The sequence below is a fragment of the Pipistrellus hanaki genome, assembly GCF_964339955.1.
Source record: "Pipistrellus hanaki genome assembly, chromosome: 3".
Lineage (NCBI taxonomy): Eukaryota > Metazoa > Chordata > Mammalia > Chiroptera > Vespertilionidae > Pipistrellus > Pipistrellus hanaki.
In genome coordinates, this window is record NC_140505.1 from 33,999,594 (window position 1) to 34,017,843 (window position 18,250).

General features: G+C 39.1%; 1 protein-coding gene and 1 pseudogene across 2 annotated transcripts in view; one reads left to right on the forward strand and one right to left on the reverse strand.

Annotated features, from left to right (window-relative positions):
- The window catches only part of FGF14 (fibroblast growth factor 14), a 549,760-nt gene that overhangs the window by 124,316 nt on the left and 407,194 nt on the right, over nt 1–18,250 (forward strand). The window lies entirely within an intron of this gene.
- Nucleotides 14,254–17,876, reverse strand: LOC311618552 (MARCKS-related protein-like; annotated as a pseudogene). The gene is made up of 2 exons: nt 17,865–17,876; nt 14,254–14,984 (listed from the first exon to the last, which is right to left on the reverse strand). The product of its transcript is annotated as an MARCKS-related protein-like (transcript).

An 18,250-nucleotide genomic window follows, 5' to 3' on the forward strand; every position in this document is an offset into this window, starting at 1 on the left:
GTTTTTCTCAGTTTAATGTTATTGAATATTTAATGAGAAGGTCTATCTCTCCAGATTGCTCTATTAGGTGATATGGCATAAAATCTGAAGCTTATCTCATCAGCCTAAAGATTATCTCTAACTTTTTGGTGACTGATTAAACCATCTTCTTATTTTTGAAGGGATAAAATTGGTTACTATGGTGAGTTTATCATTACATTTATAAGATTAGTCAGGCTTTTGATGTAAAGATTTTTTTTAATTATATATAGTGTGTTGTCTCCCAAATATTTGAGTGATGTCAGAAATAGTGATAGAAATTTTTTTATTACATTTGTAGCCTTTATTTATTATTAATCTAAATGATTTAAATTATAAAGTTAACATGTTAATTAATTGCAAAAATGTTAGAATGGCAGGTCAGAAATGAAGAATGAAATCATTCTGCCATCATTCTCTGTCTCCTTCATCAGAACCTCTACTGAGATTTTTATATATATTCGTATATATTATTCTAGACATTTTCCTGTATAAATGACATTGCATATGTAATATAATATTACCCATAATAACATAGTATTTATCTAGCATGTTTTCCCCCTGTTTTGAAGTTATTTTATTATTTTTAAAAATCTTTATTGTTTAAAGTATTACATATGTCCCCTCCCCACCTTCCCATTGACCTCTCCAACCCCACCCGCTGCGCCCCCACCTTAGGTCTTCACCACCCTATAGTCTGTGCCCATGGGTTATGCATATACCCATATGAATTCACTGGTTCATCTCCCCCCTCTCCCCTTTCCCCCTGCCCTGTCCCTTTGAGGTTTGACAGTCTGTTCGATGCTTCTATGTATTTGGGTCTATTTTTGTTCATCATTTATGCTTGTTTTTATACAAATGGGATCATAGTGTTCTTTTTTAACTTAAAACATCATGCAAAACTTTTCATATTAGTTAGTTTTAGAACTTGCTGTTTTTCAGAGCTACACATTATTTCATTGTATGGATTATTATGTTATTCCCACTAGACGTTTAATTCCTCAGTGGTTATTCCACTAACCATTAGGTTAGTTAATGATCAATGTACATGGATCTATGCTGGGTCTTAGGGATGTACTAATCAATAAGACAAATAGCCCTAACCGGTTTGGCTGAGTGGATAGAGTCTCAGCCTGTGATCCAAAGGGTCCTGGGTTCGATTCTGGTCAAGGGCACATACCTTGGTTGCAGGCTCTTCCCTGGCTCAGGCCCTGTTCAGGGCTTGTGCAGGAGGCAACCAATTGATATTTCTCTCACATCAATGTTTCTCTCTCTCTTCCACTCTCCCTAAAAAAACAAAAAATCAATGGAAAAGTATCCTTGGGTGAGGATTAGCAAAACCAAAATAAAACAAGACAAATAAAGTCCCTGTCCTTAAAGTGCTTATAGTTTCGTGCTTTTAAGGATGGGTATTTATATTGCTTTCATTTTTTTTTCACCATTACTTTTTTATTTACATTAATTGATTTCTTATGTGTACTTGGTTCTATTCTGGTGTCTTAAAAATGCTGTATTTCATGATTTATTGTTTCCCTTCTAATCTAATTTTAGCAAAATTGACTAAAATTTTGTTCTTTTTTGTGCTTTTGAGGACATGGAAAATGTTGACCAACCTAACCAGTTTCTTTTAGTAGTTTGCTTAATAGTGTCATATAATAAATTTGAATAACCATTTCTTGATTATTAACTTTATACAATTGGAAAATGAGAGCAGTGTTAAGTTTATATTTTCTTTTACTTCCTAATTTTAGTATTTTACATTCATATTTTACACTATCAAGGATTTTAATATTTATATTGTGTTTTGTAACCATATTTCTTATATTTACTTAGATCTAGTTTTTTATTTATATTGATTTAGCACTAATCCTTCTTTTTGGTTTACCACTTATATAATATTTATATGTATGATATATACATTTTAAAAAGAATTACCTATAGGTTTCCTATGCTCACGAATGTTGCAGCATTCTTTTCTGTTGTTTATTTACTTGACTCAAAATCATAGCTGGGTATAAAATTTGGGAGACACATTTTTTTTCTGTTAAAATTTTGTAGGCATTTTTTTTTCACTGTATTGCACATTGAAAGTTGGTGTGAAATGTTTAAGTCCTGGGAGAAATACTCCCAATTTGCTTTTCCTGCATTACACTGTGCTAAGCAGTGTCCGTTTTGGCAATACAAAGATGGGAAAAATCTCAGTCTCCTTTGTTGGGAAGCAGAGAAGACTAAGGTACGGTTGAATTCAAAACTAGTTTTCTGGTTTATGGGTATTATTCTAACCCAATAGTTTTGATAGGAAGTTTGCTGTCTGCCTGGAGGTTTAGTAACTTTACCAGAATGTTAAATGTTAATGTTTTGCATAATTTATTGTAAACATAGCATGACTGTTTAATTTCAAATCATCCTTTATTTTAAGAAAGTTTCTTGCCCTCGCTGGGAGGCTCAGTTAGTTGGAGCATCCTCTCCTAAACCAAAAGGTCTAGGCTTGATTTCCATTCAGGGCACACACCGAAGTTGTGAGTGTGATCCCAGGACATGGTGCACATGGGAGGCAACAAATCTCTCTATCCCCCTTCTCTCTCTCTAAAAGTCAATAAAAGCATATCCTCAGATGGGGATAAAAATTATATATATTTTTTTTTTGGTTAAATCTTTTGATATTTTTTTCTGTTCCATTTTTTTTTTTTTTTTTTTTGTTCATTTCAGGAATATCAGTTTAACACACTTGAATGTTTTTATCTTCTGTAGCTGTTATTTTTTCTTCAGTGAGTTTATACTTTTATTTTTATTTTGTGTGATTTGCTTTTCAAGCCTGTTCTTTATGTTTCTTACTAGTTTCAGCATTATGTATTCTACTCTTTGCTGTAGATTTCTATTGAAAATGGCAGTACTGATATTTTAAATTTTCTTTCCTAAAATTGGTCTGTTCACTTTTCATCTTTGTTTGTTACCTTTGATCTTCCTTTTATCTCTTTGATCTATTTTTAAAATTCTTTGTCAAGTATCCACATATCATCTGGTTTAAATTTGCTTTTGCTTATTAGGGGCAGTTCTGTGATCTTTGATATTCTCTCTCTCTCTCTCTCTCTCTCTCTCTCTCTCTCTCTCTCTCTCTCTCTTCTCTTGTTGTTATTGAACATTTAAATTACATGAGTGTTATTTTATAATTTAGTGTTTGTTTATCACTCATTTGCTGAATTGGGTTAGTGACTACAGGGAGGAGTAAACCTCTCTCTTCTGCCCTTCCAGCTCTATCTTGAACAGTTTCTTGGCGTTGGGAGTTTTAATGGGGAAAAAACCTCAGTGGCCAATGTGTATAATTCTTCTTTAGTCCAGTCCCTTCTGCTGTTCTGGGGAGTGGACGTTGAGCTTGGTCCTTCTCAAATAAAGGATCACTAAGTAGGACTTTTTGAAAGTATAATTTACTTTAAGAAATTATTATTTTGATCAAGATATAGAAAAATATGAACTGCCCACAATTTATTTTCTCATTTTATCTCAATCCTGTTGTATTTTGCAATAGGTTTCTTAGTCTGTTTTTTAGTGTTTCTATAGTTTCCTAAGTTTGTTGTGATTGCAATTATATCTTATTTTTGTTCTTATTAATTTTTTTTATGTAACTGACAATGAAGGGAATAAACAAATGCTTTTGTTTGTATATTTCCCAAGAAATCTCATTGTTTTTCTTTAGAAAAGGCAGTTGAAGTATTTGTATTATATATTTCCAAACAAGCTATAAATCAAAATATGTTCTATATGAAAGATTAGTGCTGAATCAATATAAATGAACAACTAGATCTAAGTAAATATAGTAGTGTGTTATACATATAGTTCTTAGATACATATTTACATATGTATGTTTTCTGGATTCATATTTGATTCTCTCTTTACAAGCTATGGTTCTTCTATTTATTTATTTAACTTTTTTAGTTTTAAGAGGATAAAATTCCTACTTACCTTATAGGACTATTTTGTGAGAATCAAGTAGAATACAACATATAAAAGTTTTTAATGCTACCATTTGCAATGCATATATCAGATGCAGTCAATATTTATATTATATATGGGAACTCTTTCCATTTTATATATGAAAAAAAATTCAAGGCATAACTTACAGACAACAATAATAGGTTTGCTTTCTGCTTGCATTGTTTCCAGATGAGCTCCTATTTTTTTTAAACTAAGCATTATAAAGAGAAGAACATACTTATATGTTAGTGCTTGCAGTTATTCTCCCCTTAACCTCACCTTCCTCTGTGTTGGCTAAAAGAGATAATAAACTTGCCAGTTCTGTTTCTGAACAGTTGCAAAGCAGAAATGCTGATGGAGGGAACTGAAATGGGGTTGAGGAGTTTGTACCAGAAAGAGCCAATGTTTACTTAACAGAAAAAAATAATAGAGAAATACAGGGTGGTGAAGACTTCATTTTGCAGGGAGATTTTGGGAATGGGAGGGGAAGAGATAAAAGTTATTTAAAATTATTTTTGGTTATGGATTTGGCTTTTTAAATGTTTTCAAAAGATGCAAGTAAATATTAGAACTATTTTTAAAACTTCGATGTGAGGGACTATGTTCTTTTGTGATTCTGAAAGAAGGACTGAGGGTTTATGCAGGATGCCTTTCCTTTTCTCCTCCCATCCTCCTCACCTCTTCATCCTGCCCTGGGAGGCTGATACTGACCTTTGATGAATGGGGAGCATCAGCAAGCAACTAGCAAGAGAGAGAAGAGTGAGGTTGGGGACTTACTCCTCACACTGTCTTCCTGAATGCTCAGTGTGGGCCAGCTGGGTCCCTTGACCAAGTCACAGGTTCTGTGAGGGTGTCCCTCTGCATCCAGGTTTGTATAATCATTCACTGCCTTGCCCCTTTGACCCAGGTATGATGCTCTCTAGCCCCCACCTTTAGCTCCAGGGTAGTTACCATCCCTGGTGGTTTCTGCACATCCTATCCAGACTCTGATGAACAATTCCTTTATAAACCTCTCTCTCAAATTACCCAATGTAAGTTCTCTGTTGGAACCCCGAATGATCTGGGGCCATGTGAGTCCTTTAGACTTAATTTGGTTTATATAAGTATTTTTGTAGTGTCTAAAATCCACCTGGAACAATCACAGATGGCCTGGTGGCCATAGAGCTCAATCATTTGACATAGGCAGAAAATTATTTTTGGCCAGCTTTTATGCTTTAAATGGAAGCCTGCATAATATTATTTCATCAAGTAAGAGAACTGGAAGTGTGCCTCCATGTCAATTGTAGAGGCTAGTTTTAGGGAAAGAGAAGAAAGGCTGTAAACCTTTTTGAGCATCAATTTTGTGTTGATATCAATGTTCAACATTTCATTATCCTACGTAATCCTAGTAAGACTCTCATAGGACAGGTATTTTTCCTTCATTTTATAGATGAATATAGTGAAGGTTAGACATTCTTAAGTTGCTAGTCCAATGCCTTAGAACTGGTAAATGGAAGAGCTATGATTCAAACACCAAAGTTGGTTCTCCTAACCAGCTGTACCTCAAAGTACATAGGAAGCTCTTTGAAAAAAAATCAGGGTTGCTAGAATTACCCCAGATCTGCTGGAAAAATTTTTTTGGGTTATATGGGAACTTACCCTTATAAGATAAATAGTATATATATGTAATCTTATGTATGTGTTTATAACTTCATATACATCTTGTAAGTATATAGTACATAGATTGATGTTTTTATAAGTAACCAATGGCCCAGTGATTGATACACAGCCATGTTTTGAAAGACTGAGCTAAAGCTTCTGATTTATTCTGCTTTAACATTACAGTGAATTTTTTTCTTAAATTTGAACTTTACGTTATTACCTTAAGCTCAACCACATACTACAGAGTAAATTATTTCACTATTTAAGAGTGTTTATTGCAATGTTTCCTTTGAGTTTAGAATTTAAAAATCTGAATTTTAGTAATAGTTTATAAATTAAAGACATTATATCCAAAAGCACTTTACTAGAAACATTTTTATCTCTACTAATATTTATTATCTAAAAACAGAATGTTATTTCAGATTCCATAGAAATATATGGGGTCTAACATATCAATACTGATAAAGTTAAAAAAAAGATGTTAGTATATTTTTTAGTAAAAGTTCACATAAAATGAGAATACTGGGATTTATTAACCTCATAATCTCTCTCTATAATCTTTATGCACAATAGATATTATCTTTATTATGAAGGCCTCTTAAGTTTTTTAAATGAAAAAGAAAACATGATATATAAACCCTTAACACTTGGGATAGAACCTTAGTTTTTTAAATCAAATCCTACTATGTAATTTTTCACTGTTTATCCTTCATTGCCTTATCTTAAGAATGATGATAAGTTCATATTACATAATCTCAAAGGAATATCTATCAAATCTGCTACTTAAAAATGAATAACTGAATACTAAGAGGAACAAAAACATAGATATAATATAGTTAAAAAAAATGAACCATTGAGGGCTCTTGAACAGTCCAAAAACCAATGGAAATGTGTTATTTCTGAGTGCTTGATACCTAACATATGCCTACATCTTAATTATTATAATTGTCTATTGATATATTGGATCACTGTTATTGATATAATAAAATAAGGCATAAAGCTTTCTTAGAGCTACAGTTACATAAAACTATCATAAGTAATCCCCTGTGCTAGGAATTTTATAAAGACTATCTAAATCAGGGTTGGGGAGTGTCCGACCCACAGGCCATATATAAAGCCTGTGAAATACCTTGATCTGGCCCTGCCTAGGCATTAGGGGGGAGTTAATTAAATGTTTGACCAAATATAGCAGGCTAATTTTTAAGTTGATAATTTTGTATGGCCTGCAAATGATGTTATAAATATCCAGATGGTCCTTGGCAGAAAAAAATTCCCCATCTAAATGGTCTAAATCAACAACTACCTATCCAGAGACAATAAGACTGAAAGATTCTTAGCAACAGGGATTATAACACCATTTTCCTATATATAGATTCTTGAAGGGACAGAATGAGCAAGGAATTAGAAGTAAAACTTCTTTGAGTTTCATCACTTGAAATGGAGGTCTAAGAAATAAAGGGTAGTAAATAGTGATTTTGAATGTTTCTATTTTAGATGGCAAATGACTGCTTCTGAAAAGTTTTAGTGTTTTTAACCTAAATATTCATTGTATTTTAATTGTTTAATGTATAAACCTCAAAACACTTTATCTTAAGCATTTAAAATATTAAAATCAGTGCAAGTATTTTTTGCACTTTTATGAGGAGCAGTTTTCCCCAACTTTGTGATAATATAGATTAGCATCGGCTTTACAATGTTCATATTTAGTTGTCCAATAAAATTTGCCCGGGCCTCAGATACAGCTGTTACTGAGGGAACACATGAGCCACCTGCTTCTAGGCAGCCAATCACCAGGGGACAGAAATAGATATCAACCTCCCATGTCTCCTGATCCCCCTCACTGATGAAGCTGTTCATGTCATCAGTGCATCATGTTGGACCATCACCAACGAAGCCAAGGACAGAAAGACTCCTCTAGATCCTGGACTCAATAAAACCTGTTAGTTACACTTGATTTTTAGGGAATAATCTCTTATTTATTTTGAAGTTTGACAGGGAAAGTTTATTTTGTTTCCAAAGCATTATAAAAATCCTTGAAAATCAAATAAGTGTAATTTGAATTCTAGGAATATGATTTCAGATTTTTTTTTTTTAGGTATGATGTACTTATAGAAAATACTGGAGATTCAAGCTCTGTTATTAAAGAACCATTTAGTTTGCATTTTTGAAGCCTGCTGTCATCTTCCTTTCCCAGTTTGGGAGAAAGAGGGTAGTGTAACGGGTTATTTTAGAATATGCGAGACATATGCTGATGAGCTATAATTACATGGTGATATCTTGGGAACTGCTCTTTTGGATGCTGTTTCCAGCTAATTTATTATTCTTTAAAGATGTTACATTTATCTTGGGTTTTCACCCCCCTCCCTATTTCTTTATAACTGGTGACGCTGCTATTGGTTTAAATATTTCAAAGATTTTTCTCTACAACTTGCAGCCAAGCTGAATTAAAAGTTGTTAAACCAGCCAAGAAGCTAATGGTAAACCTCCTTAAATATTTCTCAAAATCTTCTAATTGCCTCATGCAGGACTTTTGCTTTGTTTTTGGTGCTTACTTGTGCCCTGTTGTACTGGTAAGACTGTCCCAATGGGTGGTCCCTTTGTCCTTTTCCTGATTGATGCTATTTCTCTCAGATACTGATCTAAAATAAAATTACATTAATTTTATTCGTAAAAACAGTCTACATTGTCCTTTTTTAAAAGATATTTTTGAGTTTCTCTTATGAACACAGTCTTGGCCCCTATGTATCTGACAATGTATTGGGAAGGAGACCTGACAAAACAGGGAATTACTGTAGCAGGTGCTATGGGAGCACCCAGGAAGGGCCTCTCGCTTCTTTTGAGGAATTAGGAAAGGCTTCCTGGGGAGGTAACTGGTCAGCAGAGACATGGAATAAAGGAAGTGTCATTCAGAGATGGGGCATGGGACAAGGAAAAACGTTGTAAGCAGAGGGCTCAGCAAATCTAAACATAAGACAGTGAGAAAGGACAGGATGCACTGGGGATACTGCAGGCTGCTGGGTACGGGCCAGGCTATTTACAGAATGTCTTCAAATATGGCCAGTTTACCTCTCAATTCCGGTGTTCATTCTACTTCTTGGCATCTGTCAGTGCCATGAGCATTAGTCACTGTGAAAGAGGGGAAACAACATTTTTATTTTTACTTGCCCTAGTATGCTGCACTGAACTGGAGAAGAGAAACAACGGAAAGTTTGCAGTGGGAATGAAAACATACAGTATTGGTGATGCTCCCTTTGGGAATATCATTGAAGCTCAGCACAAAGTAGCTCAAGGCAGGCCAGCAAACTGGCATCGGGCCATCATAGTGCCTATTAGAATACCACTTTGCCCTACACTGAAGTATCTTCATTTGATACTCAAACTTTATGTTTTCCAGAAGGTGTGGTTGGGTTACCATAATCAATGGTGACCCAATTGATTTTGTACTTGAGATTTAGTTTTTACTTGAGCTATAAATAACTGAGGATTTGAGTGTCAGTTACCCATACAAAAGGTAATTAGGCTTCAACTGGTGCCTTAAAAATAATTTGCCTAAAATTATTCTCTCTTCTGCTTTCGTCTCCTTGCCTGGCTCTTCCCTCTCTTCTTCTTTTAATTTCTTTCTCTTCTCCCTGCCCTTTCTTCTTTCCTTCCCTCTTCTTCTCCTCCTTCTACCTCCTTCCCCTTATCTTTCAGCTTTCTTCTCCCTCCTTCTATTTCTCCTCCTCCTCCTCCTCCTCCTCCTCCTCCTCCTCCTCCTCCTCCTCCTCTTCCTCCTCCTCCTCCTCCTCCTCCTCCTCCTCCTCCTCCTCCTCCTCCTCCTCCTCCTCCTCCTCCTCCTCCTCCTCCTCCTTCTCCTCTTCATCCTCCCCCAACCTCAGTGAAGGAAGGTCTAGGGTCATCTCTAGTGATGAACTCACACTTAACCACTTGTAAAAAACAGAGCCCTCAGAAAAGGAAGGGCAGAGTAATCCTTGTAGAGAAGGTGAGAAATAGCTCCCTCTGCCTGGTGAAGTCTGAGGAAGCAGCCACTACACTACATTTATGTTTTTAAAAGATGCAGAAAAAAATGCTCCTGATTTTTTTTTTTCCTTTCCAGAGCGAAGACATGCAGTGGGCACAATAGAAACATTGTATAAGATGTTCAGTGCTTTATCTTTTATCTTTTGGTAATTCAAATTTCATTCATTCATTTATTCACTCATGTAATAAACTTTTATGGAGAACCTAGAATGTCTGGGAGCTGTGTTGGGTCTGGGGGTTGTGACTACAGAAAAGTTCTACCTTCAAATAGCTGGGTTTGGGATAGGGCTTCCACAGGAGCAATACATCCAGGGACAAGCAAATAGACATTAATGTGGTACGGAATATGTGCTGTGAGAGAGTTATACAAGAGTATATCTAGTAGAGACTGGAGCACTGAGGCCATAGGGAATTTTTTACAGATGAAGTTGTACTAGATAAGCCTGCAACAATTCGATTCGTTAAAGTTATCTGGGTGGAAGTGGGGAAATTGTGCTCACAAAGTGAAGTATGGTGCCTTCAGGAACTGAGTATTTCAGTCTGTGTGAGAGAATATGCATGTTGATGAGTGGTGGTATCAACCTGGGGGTGGGCTCAGGCCAGATCCTAGGCAGGCAAAAGTATATCATGCTTTGAGTTTTATCTGGAGAGTGTTAAGGAGTTACTGAAATCTTTCCAATAGTGGGGTGAGATAATTATTTTTGCATTTCATGACAATTACTTTATGCCTTGGAGGCAACATTTATTAAATGAGCAAATGGTTTCTAAATTTTCAGATCATGTTATTTTATGAGAATATTAAAATTATCTCCAGAAAAACAAATTTCCAGGTAAATCTATACCAATATGGTTGTAGTAGATACAACCTACACCCATGGATTACAGGTAGTTAAATTCTTAGCATTATCATTTTATGTTTATTTTATTACTTTTACTTCAATAGGATTTTCCCCAAAGCTACTTAATCATTAAATTTTTACATTAGCGTTCACATCCTCCATACAGTTAATGAAATTGAGAGCACATCCCTCACAAGTTCATGTGCAGTTTCTTGGACCCTGTCCACAGCATACAATGGGTGGAATAAATAATTTACTGAGACAGCTGTCACTTTGGGATCATAGGCTTGTGGAATGCTGGAGTCATCCATTTGCTGCCATATTCTTCCCATACACTCCCAGTCCTCTGATGGAAGTACAAGGGAGCAAGAGATGGCGATTTCAGTAGAGGTTTGACAAGCAATAGGCAAGATGTTAAGAGTCCTAGGCTAGCAGGCCAATGTTTAGGGTAAGGGCACAGTTCTAAAAGGGAGCTAAGACAATACTGAGATGAGAGTGGTACCAGGAAGGAAGCAGCAGTCAGCAGGAGGGGTGAGAGGCCAGCAGGTCCATGGCTGACCTGCTTCCTGCCCCCACATCTGGGGCAGGTACAAGATAAATGTGTTACTTGTGCTCCTAGCTATCGGCATAACCGGCTGGGGAACTGAAGCAGGGAGGGACACTGGTGAACCCAACTTAAAGAGCTGGGAAGAAAAGAAAAGAAAAGAAAAGAAAGGAAAGGAAAGGAAAGGAAAGGAAAGGAAAGGAAAGGAAAGGAAAGCAGGAAGAAAGAAAAGAAAAGAAAAGAAAGAAAAGAAAAGAGAAAACTAAAAGTGATCCCTCCAGAAACTGCAGACTTCATCAAAAATTTTTATTTCTTGCATGAAGCTCCACCTTCCTTGTGGCCGGGAACCAATTATATATATAAAAAAAAATGCAAGTATAGATGGAAAAATACACATTTTCACAAGGCAGGTAGTTGGAGACTCTATTGATTAGATATGCACATGAACATGAAAAGGAAAAAAGAAGATTGCATTAAAACCATCAGTAAACAATTGAAATAGTCTACATTCAATAACTATCAAAATAACCTATTTATAGAAAAATGTTATTCTCGCCCTAAGCAGTTTGGCTCAGTGGTCAGAGCATCATCAGCCTGCGGACTGAAGGGTCCCAGTTTCTGTTCCGGTCAAGGGCATGTACCTTGGTTGTGGGCACATCCCCAGTGGGGGGCGTGCAGGAGGCAGCTGATCAATTTTTCTCTCTCATTGATGTTTCTAACTCTCTATCCTTCTCTCTCTTCTCTGTAAAAAATCAATAAAATACATTAAAAAGAAAAACAAAAATGTTATTCTGAAGACTTACTCTTAGGTATAATAACTTTTTATCTGGTGGTGAGTATTTTTTTTTCCTAATGGTAAATTGTAAATATCCACCATCATGTACTCTGATACTATTGTCATGAAAAATATGACAACTTTAAGCCAACTAATACTTAATTTTGCAATAACCTTACTGCATTTATTTTATTTTGCCAATTACTACATAAGCCAATCCTCCCCATTTTTTATATATCAGAAAACAAATTCAAAACAAACCACTAAATTCAGATAGAGACATGTTAATACCGTTTTTAAAAGTTAAGGCAAATAAATGTTATTTCACTGGGAAAAATAACATTTATCTTTGCAACAAATTTTAAATTTAAGCACCTAAATTTATTTTATAAACCTGGTATTGTGTAACACACAAATTACAATTAAATTATGTTCTCTGTAGACTAATTTTATTGTATTACCAGCATTAACTCTTAATTTTATTTTAATTTATTTTTTAATTAATCTTCAGCTTAGGACAATTTTTCCATTGATTTTTGGAAAGAGTAGAGGTGGGGGGAGAGAGAGAAACATCAATATGAGAGAGACCTATTGATTGATTGCCTTCCAAACATGCCCATCGTTGGGGCGGGGATCAAACTTCTTCTGTTCAAGCTTGGGCAATTCCTAGCAAGATATATAATAATTTAGAACCTATCTTGTGGATGAAATAAGTTTTCCTTAAGATGTGAGAAATTTCAGGAGATGTGTTAACTCTTTGGAGCATCTAACACAGTAGTGCACATGTGTCAAACACAAGGCCCGCGGGCCAAATCCAGCCCGCCAGGCCTTGCAATGTGGCCCGCACCGCGCTGTCATCACTGCACTCCGCTGTCAGTTTATGACATTGTCAGTTTATGACTGTTCAGTAAACCATTCGGCCCGCGATTTAGGCTGGATTTTAGATTTTGGCCCCTTCTCTGATTGAGTTCGACACCCCTACAGTAGTGCTCAAATTAAGTTTGGAAAGCAGTACAGCAAAATTTGGCGGATTGCTGGCACTTCTATTATATTTGGCCTTTACTTTTACCTATTCTTTTTAAAAAAATATATTTTATTGATTTTGTACAGAGAGATAGAGAGTTAGAAACATTGATGAGAGAGAGTCATCGATTAGCTGCCTCTTGACACTCCCTACTGGAGATATGCCTCCAACCAAGGTACATGCCCTTGACCGGAATCGAACCCGGGACCTTTCAGTCCCCAAGCCTACGCTCTATCCATTGAGCCAAACCGGTTTCAGCTCTTTTACCTATTCTTAAAAGACCTTTGGGATATGTGTGATCTAGGTTTTTTTAAAATATTCTTTTCAGTTTATCCTATGTTTTAGCAACTCATATAATTACTTCATGCTCTCAAATCAAAATACCACTCAGTAATAATTTGGAATTTGGGTGAGTGCCTTGCCCAAATCAAGTCTCATTTGGTAACCAAATGGTCTTGGATACTTTTCTCGCCACTGAGTATATTTTCTTATCATTGTCAAATTCCAATTTTATCTTCTAAAACCTGCTTTCTCTGTCAGAATCTGTCCCGTATCTGGTATGTCTTATAAGGGTGGCAAAGGTTAGAGGACGCATGCACTGACATATCAAGAGTTACAGTTGTAGATGAGGGTACTCAGTCACAAGATTAGCCCTTTAGAAATTTGGCGATGGTGGGTAGTATTTTCCTTTCTGCAGATGTAAGGTAGACATATACTAAGTCACTTGGTAGTGGTCTAGGGTCTGCCAGCAGAAGTTTCTGAGACTCATGAAAGGCTGTGTTTCTTTATCTAATTATCCTCTAGAAGTTGAATTTCTTTTTTAAAGGGACATTTATTCCTTTTCCAAATGTTACAGTAAAACCAGGTGGAAGAGAATGGTTTTAAAAGTTAGATAAAAAATAAAAAAAGTACAAAACTGGGATTTGGCAATTAAAAGTTATTTACAATAATGGGAGGGGGGAAAAAAACACCAAGTTGTTTCACATTACAGATCTCCCCATAACCCCAAAGTCTGCTACTTGCTTACCAAAGTCAAAGAGACATAGTTGATTCACAAGCTGGAGGTTTGAACTTGAGTAAAACATTTATAAAAACGTAGGCAGGGCAGTGTCCTCCCCTAGCCCAGTTGCCACTAGGCACAGCACGAACTAAAAACAGGGAAGGCTGGACACTCAGGGTTTAGGAGTGTAGGCACCCCACATCTGGCTCAGGGACTTGGGGAGTAAACAAAACCTACCTGGAAAAGAACTGGGGAGGAAACCAGCAGTTGCCCCATGTAGGGGTGGGGACAGGGAAAGAGGTAGGGACAGGGGCAGGAGCATGTCACATCACTAATCCAACTTGGGAAACTGCAAGGGACCATCTTCAACTGGCCTTCAGAGGAAGACCAGGTGGATGATGGGAGAATCCACAGGAGGGAAAGGAGGAAAGGGAGCGTAGCTGGGAGGGGGCAGCACCCCCTTCCTTTCTGGCCTCAGGAAGGCAGCCAGGGCACCAGGTCCTGGCAGTGACCTCACAAGGACAGCACAGGTTTTGCAGCTCCGAGATCACCCACCTGTCCCAACCCAGCTACTCATTCTGCTCGCTGGCAGGTGTAGGGCCTCTCTCTGGACCCAAGGGAGTGGACAGCTCTGCAGCCGGGGGCCCTGCCTCTTCCTCTGTGTCTCCTCCCTTGGAGGCAGCGCTAGTCTCCTTAGCTTGGGGCTCCTGGCTCTCAGGTAGCGACAGCCTTCCCTTCCTGGGCAGAGCCTTCCTCACTGCAGGCACCACCTCCCCCGCTCCTGCTCCTCCTCGGTGGGTGAGGAGGCAGAGGACTCACCCCCACCCTCCTTTCGAGTTCTCTTGAAGGAGAGGCCACTCAATTTGAAAGGCTTCTTGAAAGAGAATTTCTTCTTCTTGGGGGTCTCCTTGGGGGGCCTCAGGTCCCTGGCAAGGGGGTGCTGGCTCAATGGCATCACCAGTGGCCTCGGCTGCCTCCTCTGTTCCGTTCACAGGGGGCCACTCCCCTTCACCCTTGGGGGATAGATCTCCATTGCTTTTCACAGGGCCATTCTCCTGTCCCTTGGCCTTGGGGGGGGGGGGGGACTGGGGGGGATAGCGCCTGCTGCCTCCTTGGAGGTCACCTCGCCCCCAGGAGACTTGGAGCTCTGGCTAGCCAAGATGCAGGAGTGGGGGGGTGGGGTTAGGGGTGAGGAGGGGAGGGGGGTGCCCAGAGCCGCCCTGGGCTCACGCCTCAGGGGATAACTCAGTGGTGTCAGCCTGGCCGGCGAAGGGGTGGGGTTCCTGCCTCCTGAGGGACAGAGGTATGGGGGAAACCGAGCTGCACCCCCACTCCGCCGCCCAGCTCAGCGCCAGAATGCCCCAGAAGCCGACTTTCTTGATGAGATAATTGTTTAAAACGTATCCAGGAAATTGCATTACTTTGGAATCTTGCCTTATTTACCAGCAAGGGTAAATCTTCTCCCATCACAGACCTTACTGATGATATTTCTGTCTATGAGTAGTGAGACAATTGTACATGATAGTCTGCTTTCCTGTTTTGTAATTCTAATTTACTTCCTCACATGGATTGGTTCCCTTCTAACCCTGCTTTAGTTCATTTCTCTTTGTTATGTGTTTGCTTAATTGAGTGTAGCTCATCCCATCGCTTTAGATTCCAAAATGACTCTTGCTATGAAACAAAAGAGTTCACATTCTATCCCTTTTGTATCCTGGTCATTGTTCTCACCGCTCTGTTTCCATCACTTGAAAGGGGATCATTCTGTCCTTTTCATCAGAAATACAGCGAAGGCCATCTCTGAATTTCCCTCTTTCATTGCTGCCTTCCTGAGATAGCAAATGTTTCCCTTCTGAATCATTTGCATACCCACAGACCTTTGTAACCCCCCAGCCTTTGCATACCCATAGGACTTTGCAAACCTCCAAATCCTTTGCATACCCACAGGCCTTTGCAAACCCCCAGCCATTTCTTCTCATAAAACTTGAGCTTGAAAGGAGTGGAATGGAAGACCAGGATCAAGAGCAAATACAAATATCCTCCCTTTGGCATCTGCCACTTAACTCCTTGAAATGGTGGGGACTAGGTAAGAGGGTGGTAAGACAGGTGTGGCCTACCTCTTTGCTTTTCTCTCTTAGTGGCCCATGTTAAATCTCATCCTCTTCTCCTGATGGCACTTTTGTAGGCTTCCTCTCCCACAATTTCCTTGACCTGGAACACATGGTTTTTTTTTTTTTTTATAGCCAGAGGTGGTCTCTTCCCAAACGCTAGACCACAGTACCTCCTGCGTCACTTTGCCGAGGTCTCCTCTTGCTCCAGGAGACTTACATGGATGGGGCCAATGCCTGCTTGCTCTCCTTTCTGGTTCGGATCTGGTCTTAGAGAAGCACCTGGCCTGATGAGTTTGGGAGCCCCAGTTACTCTGGGTCTGTCTTTAAAAAGGATGGTTGACCCTTCTCTCAGCTCATAGTAATTTATTCTAGAATCCACTTAAGGTTTCTCATGAGGTGGAAAAAGGAAAGGCTCCTGCATTCCAACTCTGAAGAAATCCTTTAAGTATCTTTCGTCTCACCAGAGAGTACAAGAGGTATGGAAAATATTCCTAGAGTCATTCTCTTCCTAAAAACGGCTTAGGAATTGAAGGACAGGGAGGATGTTCTCTATCCCTCTTGCTCATGTGGTTATCTGAGCAATTCCAGGTTAGTGACTTGGTTGAAATAGAGTCATTTTAACCTGGGGTCATTTATTCCACCACAGAAGATACCTCCTCTTCCCGCACTGTTCTCATAACACACTTTAATTTTCTTAATAGTTGGTGATTGTCATGCTCAGCCTTCATTTCTCACTGCCTACTCTGTTCTTGAGCTTCAGCTACTGCTACCATTATTCTGCAAAACTGCTCCCTATAAGAATATCAGTTTCCCCCCCCTGATGTCTAATTCATTTATCTTTCAGTACTCATGCTCTTTTGATTGTAACACCAGTATACTCTCATGGTTCTCTCTATTTTTCTAACTAGTTCTCTAGATTATCTCCTCTTTTCCTTGCTCCCACCTATAGGAATAGCACAACGACAAACTCTCAGCCCTTTGTGAGTCTTCCTACTATTCTTGGGAATTTCCTCCATTGCAATAGATAATAAATCTTCCTCTTGGGCCTTGGGCTCCTAGCTTTCATTTGCAGGCACCATTTATATGGACAGGACCTATTTCTACATAGATGGCCTGCTATTCCTAGAACTCCATAGGCCCAAACTAAATTAATTATTTCTTTACAGGACATTTCTTCCTAGGCTTCCTTAATTTTTAATTAGCACTGTTCCCCCCCCCCTCCCCATCATTTAGATTTTACATTTTGGTGTTTGATTTCTTTTCCTTTGCTTTATATGCGACCAGTTATCACGCCTCAACAGTTCCTTTCAGTGCTTTTCTCCCTTTCTTTTACTGCCTGTCTTGTTCACTCATTATTTTATATTAGGGGCCCAGTACACGAATTCATGCACTTTGAAAGCAACTGTGGGCTACCAGGCTGTGGTGGGCACAGGGGTTGGTCTCAATCCATCCTCTGTGCCCCTGTCTTGCCCTTCCCACTGTGGCCCCTGGCCCCCTCTCTGCAAGCAGCTCTGTTCCTGCTGCTGCCGCTCCCATGTGCTGATGCTACTAGCCCCACACGAACCTGTTGATGGTGCAGAGCAATTGGGGCTGGCACCAGAAGCGGGTGCGAGTGGGACCATTGCCAGCAGCGGGTGCAAGAGGCGGCTGCCGGCCCTGATCACCCCTCAGGAGTAGGAGGAGGTAGAAAAGCCCTGAGGGGTGATCTGGGTTGGCAGCCCCTGCTCACACCTGCTGCTGACACTGAGTGATTGGGGACAGTGCCAGGCGCCAGCAGCGGGTGCCAGTGGGATGGCACTCATCCGCTGGTGTGAGTGCCTGGTGGGACTGTGGTGTGCGGGAGCAAAGAATGTTCACTAACCTTCAGAGGCTTGCCCTAATGACAGTGACTGGCACCCGCCTTGATCTGATGCCCCTACTCACCTGCTCCACCATCCTGCAGCGGCAGACACCTGCCATGTTCCATGTGCGCCCCCTGGTGGTCAGTGCACATTATTGCTAGATTGTTCTGCTATTTGGTCTATTTGCATATTAGAGTTTTATCTATATAAATCACGACTGATTGGCCTGCACAGTTTTCTCTGCTTTCAGGTTTCTTTCATGTATTTTGTATGTTTCACCTGAAGCCATCCTAAAACATAGCTTTGATTCTCTTAATTTCAGGTTCAAAACAGAAACCTATTTTCTTGCAAATTCACTTGAATCCTAGCTTGGAATCTAAAGCTCTGCAATCTGGCCCCGACCTTCCTCTCCTCCTCTACACTTATTCCTTTATGTAGACACCATGCTTGAGTTAGACTGGCCTCCAT